At 38.9% G+C, this 15719-nt stretch overlaps 1 long non-coding RNA gene across 2 annotated transcripts in view; it reads left to right on the top strand.

Annotated features, from left to right (window-relative positions):
• Window positions 1-14882, top strand: part of LOC138169563 (uncharacterized) — a 153978-nt gene extending 139096 nt beyond the window's left edge. For both annotated transcript variants that reach the window (XR_011170391.1, XR_011170390.1), the window contains 2 exons: window positions 12461-12531; window positions 13435-14882. This is a non-coding gene — a long non-coding RNA (uncharacterized lncRNA). The remainder of the gene's footprint in view (window positions 1-12460; window positions 12532-13434) is intronic.
• The last annotated feature ends 837 nt before the right edge of the window (window positions 14883-15719 follow it).

Here is a 15719-nt window from a genome sequence, read left to right as displayed (position 1 = left end):
ATACCATACCATACCATACCATACCATACCATACCATACCATACCATGTAATTTTATATGAGATTTACCATACCACATATAATGTGATATAATAATATACTACAATATTATATTATTTTTATATAGTATGTGTGAGCATGTATCAGAAGATAATCTTAGAGGAAAATCACTAGTAGAGGTAAGCACATGGGAGACAAAGAAAGGCTTCTTACAGAAGATGGGTGTTGAAGGAGGCCAGAGAAATGAGGAGGCAGAAGTGAGGACCTCGAACTTTCTAGATATGCTGTATAGCCAGTGAAAAGGTATGGCCAGAGCAACAAGTTCAAGGAATGGCAGGAAGCCAGTGTTGCTGGATCACTGAGGTGGGTGTAGGGGGGGACCAAAATCTAAAAAGACTGGAAAGATAGGAAAGGTAGGAAGGGGCTAGGTGATGAATTGCTTTTAAAATCAAACAGATGGTTTTATACTTGATAATGGAGTTAATAGGAAGTCATTAAAGTTTGCTGAGGGACTTCCCTTTTCATATGCATGGTTTGATATTGTATAGACATGGTCAATGGAATAGCAATGAAATTGAGGATATTTTCTACTTTGGACTTAGTTTTACACTCTGTCCCATAACACACCTCTTTTTTTTTAAATAACTGTACTTATATGTCAAAATTGTTGTTGAACACTGTAGTTTTTTTTTTAAGGTGAACTATTTAGAAATTCTGTACACTAATTGAAGAATTAACATCTTCTATAAGCTATCAGGAAGTGAGAGACTCCTTCTGGATGAGTCTTATTTTTTGATTGTGGAGCAGGAAAAATGGATAATTTTCAACATGATGAGCAATGATTTATTGCAGTGATTTATGACCCAATCTAATCACATTAGTGAAATGACATGGGAGAAGAGCAGATCTCAAGCATGTGGGCCATATCCTTACACCATTAAATTTTATTTTGGACATCTTATATCCATCTCCTCATTTGATCTTCACAATCACCTATGTTAGCAGGTAAGGTTTTACTCATCCTGTTTTATAGATGAAGAAGGTGTAGCTCCTACAGATTGAGTGACTTGTTTTAGAACAGGCCTGCACAACATATGACCCACAGGCTGCTTGTGGCCTTCCAGAGGTTTTCAGGCAGCCATGAAAAATGTTGGGTTGCCACTGCATACACTTCTTTTTGTCACGTGACCCAAGCAACCAACCATCATCCATCTGTCTCTAGTCGAAATTATCTGCGGCAGGAAGAAGTTTAGCCTATTTTAATTTTGCCTCTTACCAAAGTTCAAGTCTATTTTAGGTCATGAAAGTGAGAGTGTCAGAATAAGGACTCAAATACAGATTTTCCAATGATGAATCCAATGCTTTTCCTATTACAGTGTAACATCATATAGAACATTCATATTTTTCAAAAGTAAGCCCCTTGAGGGAACTATTGCATTTTCATTTTTGTAACCAGAGTGCCTAGAAGAATGAATCATACATAGTAGGCAGGCACTTAATGCTTGTATCCTAAATGAATGAAGAAAAGCAGTCTGATGCTTGAAGAATTGTTCCTCCTCCCAAAATGGCCATATTGATCCCCAGTGTTTTACAGTATGAGTATCTCTAATTAATGTTGAAAAATTTATGGAATCTTCCATTCCTCCCTTCACTATGATAGCATCAAAAATTATTAGCCCCTGTTGACTGGAAAAATAAAAGGCAACAAAAAGATACTATGAATTCAGTGATACTTCAAAATAATTTATTTTATTAGCAACAATGGCATCTATAGTATATACATTAGAAAAACGTGTGAGACATTATTCAATCTGCAGAAAATACATGTGTTTATCATACTGAGTCATTTAATGAGATGACTGGTGTGCATATGGATTTACTGACCCCTTGCAATAACTGTGCAGACCCCCTGCAGCCCACAGGTTGGGACCAGTTGATCTATTGTTATTTCCATACTATTAAAAATAACAAAAGATAAGTTGTCATTGGCATGACTTGTAGCTTAAAAACTTAGCAAGTAGACTTACAAATGAGAAAGAGAAACTTTGTTGGGCAACCTATATAACAAACTTTATGGACTTCCTTAGTAATATGATTTATAAACATGGCCTTCTTGTTTACTGTTCCAATATAAATCCTTCCTTATCTTGAATGAGTAGGGGAATGGTGCTTCTATGTCTGAATTAGAATGTAATTTCTCAAGTACTGAGGCTGAAAATATGTTTTAGATGTGTAGTGGGAACCATTCTGGCTGTCCTGTTCTCTAGGTCAATTGCACATAATGGTCCTGGGAAGCATCGCTCACAATAACATAAATCATAATCTAACTGGTCTCTCAGTGTCTTGAAACTCAGAAAATGACCTGGATTCTTCTGGTGCAATGTGATGGGATGACAGAAGATAAATAAAGGAGAGCTCAACTCATGGGTGTTGTAATGAAAAGGTTTTCTTTGAGTAAAATAGTCTGTGGCTCCAAGTTGAGACAGATGTTCACACTTGCAACTCTTGTTAGAGTACTTGAGAAAACAAATTCAAGATAAGAAAAAGGGCCACGTGGAACCAGTATGGCCAGGGAAATTTCCAAACACTTCAAAACACGGTGTACTCAAGGCATCAAGTGAAACGAGATTGGAATTATCCAGACAATTCCACATGATTTGTCCTGGGATGCCCAGATAGTTGGAAAACCATGGTTTTGACTCAACTTACCTGGAAAATTGTTTTAATTGCATCCTTTACTTCATATGTATATATTTGAATGATCACTTTGGATAATAAGTTTAGAACTGGAAGAGACTTTGGAGGTCATTTAGTCTGATCTCATCATTTTATAAATGAAGAGGGGTTGGAGAGATAAAGTGTGTCCAAAGTCATACAGATAGTAAATAATTGTCCAAGTTGGGATTTTATTCCCCTTGAAATTGATTACTCCTTCATCTTCCATTTTTGGAAAGGGCAGGGAAATGGATTGGTAAGGACTTCTGAGACTTTGGTTCAGTTTGACTGTTTAATGTGAAGGGTCAATCGCCCTAGCAGAGTTAAATAGTTCAGTTGCCCAGTAGTCAACAGTATCATTTGTGAATGTGGTATAAGTGTCTGCTCTGAACTTTTCTTATTCTTTTTTTTTTTTTTGCTTTTTGGAGGGGGAGAGCAGCGCATTTGGGGTTAAGTGACTTGCCCAAAATCACACAGCTAATACGTGTTAAGTGTCTGAGGTTGGATTTGAACTCATGTCCTCCTGACTCTAGGGCTGGTGCTCTATTCACTGAACCACCTAGTTGCCCCAACCTTTCTTATTCTTAATATTTCAGTTCATATATGTCAGCCATTTAATAAAAAAAAAATTTCTTAAGCACCGACTATGTTCCAGGTGCTGTGCTAAGATACTAAGTCAAGACAGTCCTTGTTTTTCTAAGGAGTTCAAAGTCTAATGGTGAAGACAAGATATAAACAAGTATATGCAAACACACTTTATATAGGATTATGGTATACATAGGAGAAAACCAGCAGAAGGAAGTTACTAGAATTAAGGGAGAATGGGAAAGATTTCCTATATAAGATGGAATTTTAGCTGATACTTGAAGGAAGCCAGGGGGAAGCATAAGGGAGGAGAGAATTCCAGGCCAGAGTCACGAGACTAAGTGTCTTATGTAAGGAACATAAAGATCTCAATGTTTCTGCATCGAAGATCGTGTTGGGGAGGAGTGGAAGATACAAGAGGACTAGAAAGATGTGGTTATGTAGGTTAGAAAGGCCTTTGAGTTCTAAGCAGAGGATTTTATATTTGATTCTGGAGGTGATAGGAAGTCACTGGAATTTACTGAGGAGGGAAGTGATATAGTCAAACCAGGAGCTTTTGCGTAAGATCACCTTGGCCAAAGTAGAGGATGGGCTGGAGTGTGGACAGATGAGGTAGGGAGACCTGTCAGCAGGCTATTTCTGAGGGCCTGCACTAGGGTGGTAGAAGTATCAGGGGAGAGAAGGAAGCACATATGAGAGATCTTCCAAAGGTATGATGACTAGCCTTGACAGCAGATTGGTTATTGGGGGTAGAAGGGAAGGAATTCAAGATGACATGTAGCTTGCGAGCTTGGGTGACTAGGAGCATGGTGGGAGCCTTGACAGTCATAGTGAAGTTAGGAAGAGGGGAGGATTTGGGAGGGAAGATGAAGGGTTCAGTCTTGGTCATGTTGAGTTTAAGATGTCTACTGAACATCCACTTTGAAATGTCTGAAAGGCAGGTGTTGATGTAAGACAGGTCTTCAGAGAGGTTTGGGCTGAGTAGACTTGAGAATCATTAGCACAGAGATAATAATTGAATATATGGGAGCTAATGAGATCACCAAATGAATTTGATTCACCATTTGGTTCAGTATTTAGGGAGAAGAGAAAAGCAGCAGGACAGAACCTTGGGGGACAACTAGGCTTATTGGGCATGGCCTGGATGAAGATCAGCAAAGGACACTGAAAAAGATTAGTTAGTCAGGAGAACCCCCAGAAAGCTAGAGAGAAGAGAGAATCAAGAAGAGAGATGGTGATCAACAGTGTGGGCTTCAGAGAGGTCAAGAATGATGGGGATTTTTAAAAGACCATTAGATCTGAGAATTAACAGATAATTTGATAGCTTTGAAGAGAATAGTTGTATGTGTTCAGAAGGCAGATTGTAGAGCATTAATAAGAAAGCAAGAGGAGAATAAATGGGAGTATCTATTGTGATTGCCTTCTCGGGGAGTTTGATCATGAAAAAGATGAGATATAGGATGCTAACTAATGGGTTTAGATGGACCAAGTAAGGGATTTTTGAGGATGGAAAATCTATGGGCACACTTGTAAGCAGTAGGGAAGCAGTTAGTAGATAGGGATATATTGAATATGAGTGGAATAGTGGAGGTAATGGAGGGAAACCTGCTACAGAAGACAGGGTGGAATAGAGAATCATTTGTGCATGTAGAGAGGTTAGCCAAAGAGAAAGGACCATTTCTTCATGTGAGGCAGAGGTAAAGAAGGAGAGAGTGGCAGATGGCATCTGGATCGTATGAGATAAGGAAGGTGGAAATAAGAGGGAGCTCTCAGAGAATGGCATCACTTTTCCCCATGAAATGTGAGGCAAAGTTCTCAGCTAGGAACCTGGGGGTGGGTGGGAAGGAGAGCTATGTGGAATTTGATGAGGGATGATGAGACTTGGGTAAGACACTGTGGTGACTGGGATAGTCTACTAATTAGAGAAGTATAAAAGTATTGCTTTGCCATGATGAGATCCCAGTGGAGATTATGTGACATAAATTTATAGTGAATCCAGTCATTAAGGTTTTGTGATTTTTCCCCAGCTTCATTCAGCAGCATGTGAATAGGAATGAAAGCAGCAGATAAGGAGAATATGCAAAGGCAGAAGCCTGGAAGGGAAAGATCAGTGATAGACTAAAGAGGGCAAATGACCCAAGAGAAGAGGATGTGGTAGAGTGGAACTGATTCACCAATGGGTTGATAGGGAAGGGAGGAGATTGTAACTAATATAGGGGTGATGATATGGGAAAATATAGAGAGACTGAGGGATTGGAGGTCACTTTGAAGATGAAGAGGATTTGGAATTGACAGGCAGGGGGAGGAGGCATGACAATAGATTGTGATCAAAAGAGAAATTTCAGAGTTCATGGTGTTTATTTATGAGTGATGGCATTTTTCAGGGTATAACCATCTCTGTGTGTGGTTGAGGTGAGATGGAGGAGTAAGTCATGGTTTAAGTAAACTGATAAACTGGGAGATTAGGGTGTTTGAAGGAGACTCAAAATGTATATTGAAGTCTCCTAGTATGAGGGCAGGATTAGGGAAGCAGAGAAAAACTGTGTCTGGAATTAAACTTGAGGATTGAGGAAAGAAGGGGAATGTTCTGGAGGTCAGTAGCCAGAATTTTAATTGTATAGGAGATATGGATTGAATGAAACTCAAAGGAAGAATGATGACTAAATGATGGTGGGTGGTAGAAAGCCTGGAAGTAACACTGAGGAACAAGGAGCATTCCAGCTGCCCCTTTGACCAGTGAGTTTGGGGGGGGGGAATGAGTGAAAGTACAACCAGTGCTGGAAAGGATGTCCAGGGAGGCTATGTCACCAAGAGGGATCCTGGTAGTAGTGAGAGCCAAAAGATGGAAGGATTGAGAAAGGAAGTTTTAAGATGCAAGCAAGTTCATTTCCCTTGAAGCAGGCACTCCAGAAAGTACAGTGGAAGGTGTAGATAGCCTTAGAGTGAGACATTGGTGGGATTGTGCTGAAGGAAGTAGGAATGTGGGATTAGGCAGTGAGAAATGGAGAGCGAGTTTTGAATGATGGAATAGCTAATGGCCCCTAGATGAAAAACCTGATGGAGTTCAATGTTTTGGGGCAAAGCTCTGGACATTTGGAGTTAGTAAAGGCTCTGATAAATGCTCACAAATATTCAAGCACTGCTTTCCGGCCCTCTCATTTTACAAATGGGAAACTAAGGCCAAGTGACTCAAGTATACAGATATAACTTTTAAGCAGCAGATTCAGGATTTGAACCTGGGTCCTCTGACCAGTGGTTTTTCCACTCTAATATTAGGCTGTTGATAGATAATGAATGAATTTATGTGAATGATGTGGTATTTGGCACTTGCTCCGCAAGTTATAATTTTGGACAATTTCTAGAGCATTATGAAGTTAATAACTTGCCCAGGATCACTCAGCTGGTATGTGCCAGCAGTGAGACTTAGCCCTGGAATCTACCTACCTATCTATCTATCTATCTATCTATCTATCTATCTATCTATCTATCTATCTATCTATCTATCAATCTAGCACTCATTTAACCAACTTTTTACATATATACATGCAGCCACATAAGTTTGTGTGTGTGAATTTGTGAAGACATCAGCACAAGGACTTCTATCCCTCCACCAAAAGAGATCCCAATTTAACTGTGAGATAAAACTGTGAGAAGTCATGACTTGCTCAGGGTCACATAGGGATTTGAACCTTACATTCTCCTGATTTTAAGTCTACTTCTCTGTTCATGCTGGCTCATATGTGTGTATATATTTACATAGACACATATCACAGTACTATATATTTTTGGAAAACAGGAAAGGATTCCATTCCTTGAAATGGATGATTGCTTTTAAGGTTGTTGTAAATGTTGTTTTTCATATTCAGATGCCTAGTGATTTTCTTTTGAGAGTCTAGAAATACTCATGCATATTTCCCACTCCCCGGAACACAAGGAGAGTCATACAGTTGAATTCTTTTTCATTTCCCAATGTTACACTCTGTTAGTTCACATGATGATGGTCAAATATTCCCATTTTTAGTCAAGGGAACTAGAATTAGTTGCCATATACTGCTACTAATTGTGGCATCCCTGGGGTGACTAGGCTGAAATAACAATGTACGGACCTTGTTAAGTAAGGTCGGTAAAATGAGTTATGGGCTTAGGTTTGAAGTTTCAATATGGGGATTACCAAAAAATAAAGTCCTTACTTATATCATTATACAGAGTGCATCTGGTGTGGCCGCACATGCAGGACACACAGTAAGTATGAAAACAAGACCTTCAAAGTCAGATGTTTTCTATTATTAAAACTTCATTCATCATAAATCCCCAGGAAAGCTGAGCAGATGTCTGAAATCCACCAGCTTTAGCACTGATACGTTACTTTTTCTCGACTTCATAGCTTGTTCACTTTATTCCAGCAGAATGATAGACCTGTAAAAATCAGTACAGTGAGTTTTGAAAATTTGGTCCTTTTTGGCTCATCCTCCAAGATGGCTTTATAGTAGAAAGGAGAGACCTGTTCTAATAGACAGAGAGGAGGACCATGCCCATTTGTAAAATAAAAGCTGAAAAAAATCCCCATGAAATATGTACAGTGAAATATGGTTTCCTGACACCAATTATAAAAATCAATAGAGTTTGCTGTAGGGTATACAGAATGCTTCCTTGGCCCTTTCATGATAGAGGCAGAGGCAACAAGACTATGCCTGCGTAATCAAAGCAATAAATTTCGAGTGTCACAAATGCATGCATTTTTCAAGCTGGTCTAGGTTTTGCTTTTTTTTTTTTTAAATGGGGAGGGAGGAAAGGGGTTCCTTGAGTCTGTTTTTGAGGCCATCTTACCTCATTCTTCAGAAAAATCAAGGAGCAATAGAAGGCTTTTGTTTTAACCAGCTTAAAATAACACCAAGATATTGGCTCCACAAATCTTTCAACAGCTCTGCCCTGTGAGTAAAATATGAGGCAATTGGAGCAAGGAGGAGCTGAAAACTAATCTGTGAGCTAGTCGGGAAGGCAAGGCCAGGAAGACACTGATGTGGGTCTAATAGAATAAAAGAAAAGAGATCAGGACCTGCTCACCTGCTTCAATACAGCTTGAAGCTTCATTTTAATTCAGGACAATGTGAGAACAATTAACATTCTCCCTTCCTAGAAGAGCTGCAAGGGGAGGAGACTGGGGAGAAGGGGGGGCGGTCATCAGGACCACATCCCCTACTCCCTTCCTCCAGTAAATTTCATTTTCCTTCTTTCCTACAGCAATTCCTATAGGAGTGGCAGGTCAGGGAGTTCAATCAAATTGCTTCACATGTTCAGTGACCATATATTCAAGTTCTGTTTGACAACTTAAGTACTCTGGCAGTTAACAATCACACTCAGAGGCAAACCTCATAAATCAAGGGGGTGATGTTTAAGCCTCCACTCTGTTCATTCTTAGGAAGCATGAGTTCTTTCCTGGGGGGAAAAAAACAAGACAATTGATGGACAGCGCCTGAATTTTTGTTTTGTTTTATTTAATATTTTATTTTTCCCCAGTTACATGTAAAAACAATTTTTAATATTAATTTTTAAAACTTTGAGTTCCAAATGTTCTCCCTTCCTTTCCACCCCCCTTTCTTTGAGAAGGCAAGCAATTCAATTTAAGTTATACATGTGTAGTCATGCAAAACACAGTGCCTGAATTCTTGATGGAAAGTTAGGGAGAGGGAGCCCCAATGTTGCTACAAACACCATAAACATTAGGTTTGGGAATAAATGTGGGACTAAGTTAAATGAAGCAGTGGTGCTCAGAAAAAGCAAAAACAAAAACTTTATTTCTCCACGTGCATGGAAACAGTATGGTAGACATTAAGAAAAAGGAATAACTATCTGATAATGCATTAATTTGCTCAAATTTCAATCTCCCACTTCCACTCCTTTGCATCAGCTGCCCTACATGCCTGAAATTCACCACTTCCTTCCCTGTCCTTTTAGAATCCCTAGCTTCCTTCAGAGCACAGCTTAGGTACTACCCTCTACAAAAGACCCTTCCAGATTCCCCCTCAAGTTGCTAATGTACATTCTATTGTGAAGTTACTTGTGAAACTTTGTATTTAATTTCTATCAACTTACTTATATATGTGTTGTTTCATCTCAGTAGGTCCTAAGCCCTCTGAGTATAGAGATTGCTTCCTTTTTTTTCCTCCACATCCCTAGCATCTGCACAATACTCCAGATTTGGTCAGTAGTTAGTAAATGTTGATTTGAACTGAATTGAGTTGAGAACACTTCACATCCTTTTGTGGTAGGTTTTGTAAGAAAATAAGAGAGGAATCAAAAAAACCCTACAAGGATGAATGAGATTTATTTTTTCTCACTCAGGAGCAAAATATCTGTGTCCTATTGGATTAAAAAGAGATGTATCCTATAAGGTCACCTAAAAATATGTGAAAGCAGCAGAAGCCAGGGGGCTGGTGCATTGTTTCATGTGATGTGGGGAATGGTGTCATGTGGGCCACTAATTCAATTAAGCAGAACTATGAAGGAGTCAGCTTAGTAGTCTACCCCTACTTCCAAATGATGAAGTCAATTGGATCAGTAACTGTCCTCTTGACAAGTGAGGCAATCTTGTCATGTGCTTGCTTCAGCTGAAGCTAAATGCAGAGCCTGGGAGTGCTTGCTTTTGGCTGACTGGGCATTCTGACTCGGTCCAATTGGCCTACTCCTTTGTATAGGTGGCAGGGAAAATAAAAATTTTCTGGATATGTGACTAGCACCAACTAAAGGTTGCAACTCTGAGCCAGAAGCCACATGTCTACTTCTTATAGTTCTGTGCCTGCTGTTGAGGAATACCAGTTTCCATTGGAATGGCCAGTTAGGTTGAAAGTGATCAAATGTATAGGCCTTAGTAGAGTAGAAGGGCAGCTTGATTTGGACCAGTGGCTTTAGATGCAGGGCTGGGAGGGATCTTAGAGATCATTCATACTAACCTCTTTCATTTACAGATGAGGAAATTGAGACCCAGAGAAATGAAGTGGCTTGTCTAAGGTCACTTAGCATATCCTTTGACTTCAAATCCAGTTTTCTTTCTGCTAAACAACCCTGCTTTATTCAAAATACAATGTAAATGTCTTTGCATACTGTCAAAAGTTTCACTTTCACCACCACTGACCATAGGATTGAACTGAGTTCTAAGGATAGTGTATGGGTGTGGCAGGGGAAGGGTGCTAGGAACAAGAATATCTATTTTACAGTCTTCTTGTGTTGATGACAAACCAAGTAGGACTACAGAAGGGGGGTAGCATGACTTTATAGAAAAAGTTCTTAGCTTTGCCTCAAAATGACCAGGGTTCAAGCCTCGCCTCTAACACATACTGGCTGTGTGACCCTGGGTCAGTTATTTAAACCCTCGGGGATCTAGGAAAAGTTTTAATAAAATTTCTAATTTGCACAATTGTTGGTGATCTGTGTTAGAAGAGGGGATTTACTCAAGGCAGCTCCCTATACCACAATAGGTCAAGACCAAAAAAAAAAAAAAAGTAGGACTCCATAAAATTTTTTTCTAATGCTTCATTGCAAGTTCTGGCAAATTCTGCCATGATGGAAAGGCTTTGAATTTCATCCCAAGAACAGGTTTTGATTTTTTTTTTGAGATATAGTCTTCAGAGTTGGCTGCTTGGTGATTAATTCTTTGTTCATGGAGGGAAATCTATATATGCAAGACAAAAATACAAACTGGGAAACTATATATATGTGTGTGTGTATACACATACAATACATATATGTGTATATATATACACATACACAGATATGTGTGTGTGTATATACACACATGCACAAAACATACAGATTTTTAGGTGGTTAGCATGGCAATGTCACAGGAACTCAAGGCTTCTTTGAGGCACCTGCTCAAGTGACATCCCCTGACGATTTCATCAGTTTGGGTGATCTCATCAGCAGCAGCATCTGTTCAACAATGGCCGATGAAGGCACACATTGTCCTTATCAGCAGGGATATAAAAGTGAGTTTCTTAGACTGTAACTGCTCCAGCAATTCCATACTCTCCTAAAATGAAGAAACTGCCAGCCTTAACAGGAAGTCCCAACAGTAGCCTGAGATATGAACAAGATCACTATTTGTCAGTCTTAAAAAAAAAAACAACAACAGACCAAACCAAACAAAAACCAAACCAACAAAAAAGCCCACAGGCTTCAGCTCAGATGGTCAAGAAGCCTAAACTCCTTCCATAAAAGCCCTGAAACCAAATGGTTAAGCATAATCCCTGAAAAATTGGTCATTTCCAGGATTTAATGATCTGCTAGTCTGGTAGTCATCATGAGGGGAAGCCAAAGGTAGTTAACGCTTTAAAAACACAGTTGTTGTTAACAACGGTAATGAACCGTATCTTACCCTTGTTATTATAAACCATAATAAACAGTGTAAAACAGCAGTGAATAATTAGAAAAAAATAAGAACCACTGTAGGGGAAATTTGAAGAGCTTGGTGGCTGTAGAAATTATCTTATAAGAAAAAGCACGTGTTCAAAGTATATTTGACAGGCAAACCATGTGTTGAAAAAGTGGTCTTTTATTTCAGAAAGAAGCCTCAATTAATGTGGTTAGCACAGGGCAAGGTGGGGGATGTGGAGTGAGAATAGGCTGACTTCATTTCTGGTATTTTAATGAACATTTTGAAACTTCCTTTATTAATTGATTAATAATGAATTATTTAAAATAATATACCTTGTTGACTAGTTCATAGATTTTGAACTGGAAAGAATCTGAGAGGTCATCCAGTCCAATGGTACCATCCTCTAGTAGAAACAGATCCTGTGAACTACATATTGACTTAGAACAACCACAAATGAGTATTATATGGTTTATATCATATTTTCCTTTATTTTGCTACATATTTCCCATTTATGTTTTAATCTGGTTTGGGTAGCATGCAGGAGTTTTGCAGGTGGCATATGAGGCCCATAGCCAGCTTGTCACTTCTGTCCAACCTCCACATTTTACAGATGAAGAAGCCAAGGGCCATAGTTGATAAGAGTGGGATTCAACCCTAGTCCTCTGATCTAGCACATTTCCTATGCAGTGTGCAGTGTTTTAACTTCTAAAGAGGTTGTATGGTCATTACAGAGTCAGAAATGGACAATATCTTTACAATAAATACTCCTGTCTCTTTTTTTTTTCAATAGGTTCACAGAGAAAGTGTGGCTTAATGGACAGAGTATGGAATGTTAGCATTTAGCACAGTGCCTGGCACATAGTAAGTGTTAATCTTTCACAATCTAATTTTGAAGTTTTAAAAAGTCCAATTCTTGTCTCAAAGAGGGAATACCATACACACTCAATTAGATATAAAAATTTTATCTTAACTTACAGGGAAATAGGAATGGAAGGGGACAAAAGAAGGGGAAGGGAAGATTGGGGAAGGTGGTGGTCAGAAGCAAAACACTTTTGAGGAGGGACAGAATGAAAGGAGAGAGAGAGAAAGAGAAGGATAAACAGGAGGAAAATAGGACTGAGAGAAATACACAGTCATCATAAATGTGAACAAAGTTTTACAGCAAGTTTCTCTGATAAAGACCTGACCTCATTTCTCAAATATATAGAGAACAGTTACATTCATAAGAATATAAGGCATTGCCCAGTTGATAAATGGTCAAAGGATATGAATAGGCAATTTTCAGATGAAGAAATCAAAGTTATCCATAGTTACATGGAAAAAATGCTCTAAATCAGGGTTGATTAGAGAAATACAAATAGAAAAAACTCTGAGGTACCATTTCATACATATCAGATTGGCTAACATAACAGAAAAGGAAATTGACAAATGCTGGAAGGGATGTGGGAAAATGAGGACACTAAAGTACTGTTGGTGGAGTTTTAAACTGATCCAACCATTCTAGAGAGCAAACTAGAACTTTGCCTGAAGAGCTATAAAATCATACAAACCTTCTGACCCACCAATACCACTAATAGGTCTGTACATTTTTTTAAAAAAGGAAAAATGACCTACATGTACAAAAATATTTATAACAACTCTTTTTGTGATGGCAAAGAATTGGAAATCGAGGGTATGCCAGTTAATTGGATAATGGTCAAAAATGTATATGATGGTAATAGAAAATTATAGTGCTATAAGTAGTTATGAGCAATATCCTTTCAGGAAAACCTGGAAAGACTTATATGAACAGATGCAAAATGAAGTGAACAGAACCATGAGAATATTGTACACAGCAATGGCAATACTGTACTATGATCAACTGTGAATGACTTAGCTATTCTCAGCAATACAAAGATCGAAGATGACGATCCAAGGGACTTGTGATGAAAAATGTTCTCTACTTCCAGAGAAAGAACTGCTGGAATTTGAATGCATATTGAAGCATACCTTTTTTGCTTTCTTTTTCTTTTTTTTGTCCGTGTTTTCTTTCACAGCATGACTGTGATAGTAATGGCAATTAAAGATTCCCCTGTATTGGCTTGGTTTTCAAATTGATTGTATTAAAACCCAGAGTTTGTTAATCCCACCTGTGGGATGGGCTTGTTGATGTGAAAAGAAAGTCCTGAAGTGGGAGGAGCTGGTGATGTAGATTTGGAGAGACAAGAGAGAGGCGGAAGTTCTTTTTGGAAGCTGCACCTCGTGGAGAGAGACTAAGAGAATTGCTGGTGGCCGCTTTGAATTGCCCTGGACTTTTGAGACCTGCCCCCTGAGCTGCCAAGGACTGAGGAGACATGGCTGTTTTGCTGGTACTTTGTCTGTCTGTTTTGATGTTATTTTGCCAGATTTGTCCACTGGTGAAAGACTGTCCTGTTGAAGAAGTCCTGGAACCTGGCATTTGGTTAAGAAGGCCTGAGACTGTCCTGCAGACAGAGAGTGAATACTGTCCACTGGTGAGGGACAGTACTGTTGTTGCAGGGGTCTGGAGACTGTCCGGCAGACAGAATGAATACTTCCACTGGTGAAGGACAGTGCTGTTGTTGCAGGGGTCTGGGAGCCTTTCTGTTGGTTCAGAAGCCCTGAAGAAGGATTTTCTTGTTGTATGTTTACAGAAATCCTGGGAGAGGGCTTTGCTAATGTGTTCAGGGGTTCTAGGACTGTTTTACAGACAGAGGATAAATTCATGAAGGGACTGGCAATGTATCTTATGGCCTTGCTAAGCCTTGTCTCCCCAGGAACTAAGATTGCTGAGAACTTGCCTCGTGTCAAGATGAAGAAAAGACCTCCACTTGGGTATTAAGTGCTGTGTTTAAACTTGATGTAACTCTGGGGTAGATTCAATTGTGATCCAGGGGTGGGGAACTTTTGACCTTTTTGTGTTCTATGGTTGAGCAAATGAATGTATTTTACTTATGTTTGGAAACTAATCTCCATTTGAGAAGAGGGGCTTTGTGGTGGACTTAATTAAGGTATAGCCTAGGGGTGGAGAAGTATTTGGAACAGAGACTTTGTAATTGATTGAATGATTGGAAAGTCCTGGGGTGGGGTAGGCCTTGGAGATGATTTAATCACACTTAGTAAATGCTGTATTTTGAATGATGTCATGTTTTGATCTTCTCTGTTCTGGGTTTGTTACTGAATAAAATAGAGAGCACCTATGCTGGTATTTTGAACCTGGGAAGTTGCCTTTGCTTGGTATTACACTACAATGACTAATGAGGAAATGTTTTGCATTACTGCACATATATAAGCTATATCAAATTGCTTGCCTTCTCAATGAGGAAAGAAGGGAGAGAGGGAGGGAATTTGGAACTAAATTTTTTAAATGAATATTGAACATTGTTTTTTAATATAATCAGAAAAAATAAAATAGTAAAAAAAAAGAAATTCAATTCAAATCTCTGGGCCTCCATTGCCTTGTATGCCAAGCAAATGGTTTGGACTAGATGACTCTTAGGGTTTAAATTCTACTTTTAGGTCATAATATGAATACATTCTAGGTCTTAATATCCATATACCTGGATTCCTAATTAAAAACACTTTAATTTTAACAAACATTTTAAGTACTTACTATGGGTCTCACACTGTTATGTGGTAGGGGATATACAAAAACAAATATGATGTTCTCTCTGCCTGCACTAATTTAACTCACAATCATGGGGAAGGGGAAAGGAGAGGTAGGATGATACATAACCAAAACTGTACTATAAACCATATTACATAACCAAATAACATTACCATAAAATTATACATATAGAAAAGTGAGTAAGAGAAGTATGTGGTGCTATTCAAGTTTTGAGGTAGAAAGAATCATCACTGATTGGGCATGGGGAGTGGGGGAGTCATAGAATAAAGTGAAGTTGGTAGCAAAATATCCTGAAGACTGGAACTTTGCTGAAGAGAATCCCTCCCTATCTTCCCTTTCCTCCTCTCTTCTTTTCTCCTTTTCTCTCTCCTCTCCCTTTCCTCCCTCTCCCCTTTTCTCTCTTATTCTCTCTCCCCTTCCTTCC

The sequence above is a fragment of the Petaurus breviceps genome, unplaced genomic scaffold (genome assembly GCF_028583685.1).
Source record: "Petaurus breviceps papuanus isolate PSGF00001 unplaced genomic scaffold, PetGlider_PUasm1.0 37, whole genome shotgun sequence".
NCBI classification, from domain to species: Eukaryota; Metazoa; Chordata; class Mammalia; order Diprotodontia; family Petauridae; genus Petaurus; species Petaurus breviceps.
Note: the sequence above shows the minus strand (reverse complement) of the source record. Positions and strands in the feature narration are given on the sequence as shown.